Source organism: Mesoplodon densirostris, chromosome 2 (genome assembly GCF_025265405.1).
Source record: "Mesoplodon densirostris isolate mMesDen1 chromosome 2, mMesDen1 primary haplotype, whole genome shotgun sequence".
NCBI classification, from domain to species: Eukaryota; Metazoa; Chordata; class Mammalia; order Artiodactyla; family Ziphiidae; genus Mesoplodon; species Mesoplodon densirostris.
The window spans coordinates 19,275,060-19,276,068 of NC_082662.1; positions in this window are offsets into that span (position 1 = coordinate 19,275,060).

Sequence of the window (1,009 nt, forward strand, 5' to 3'; positions counted from 1 at the left end):
GCTTCTAGTTATTTTCCCAGACCATCCTACATAAACATTCAGTTTACTAAGGCTATTTCAAGGAAAGAATTTGAGACACACTACTTATAAAATTGCTGTTTCTAGGTCCCTGGACCAGCCAGTGCAAATCCAGCTCCCTGGAATTCAATTGTTCACTCAATAAACATTTATCAAGCAGTTCTAGGTGTATTCCTGAGTGGAAAATGACAAGTGGGGAGGCTTTGGATACAAAGGTGGGCAAGATATAGAGCAGTTCTCAGGGAAATTGTATCCAAATAATCATACAATGCAAATTATAAATGCCCTTAACGAGGTGCTACGGGAATTAGGGGTGGGGAGGGGAAAAGAGTCCTTTCCCTGTCTGGCTCAGGGAAGATGGGGCAGCTTCCGAGAAGGACGGCACCTGAGCTGAGCCCTGAAGGATCTGAGGGAGTTGGGACAGGATGAGCAAAGAAAAAGACAGTACAGAAAAGTCCGTTCCCATCAGTGTGGAAACATGCTGTAATGTCTCCCATAATTAAAACAATTCCTCTTGAATTCTAACTCCTCCCTCCATCTACTGCCCCCTTTCAGAAGTCCTTGAAAAGTCGCCACTATATTTACAGTATCGAATTCTTTCTTCTGATATTTTTCTTTTCAGTAAAATAACATTTTGCTTTTATTTAAATATTATGTGAACAATTCAATTACAGTGAAATTTTCCCAAATTTCCAGGTTTGGGGGAATCTTTAAGTAATCTATAGATGTTTGATATCACATCATGCCCAAGATTATGTTTATATTGGGTTAAAGTAAACAGAGGATTAAAATGTAAGAATCCCAGTGTTTGATGTACCTAATGCAAATACTCTCTTTTAGTTTCATAACATTTATTTTTATTATTATTATTTTTTAAATTAATTTATTTAATTAATTTATTTTTGACTGCGTTGGGTCTTCATTGCTGTTCGCGGGCTTCTCTAGTTGTGGCGAGCAGGGGCTACTCTTCGTTGCGGTGTGTGGCTTCTCA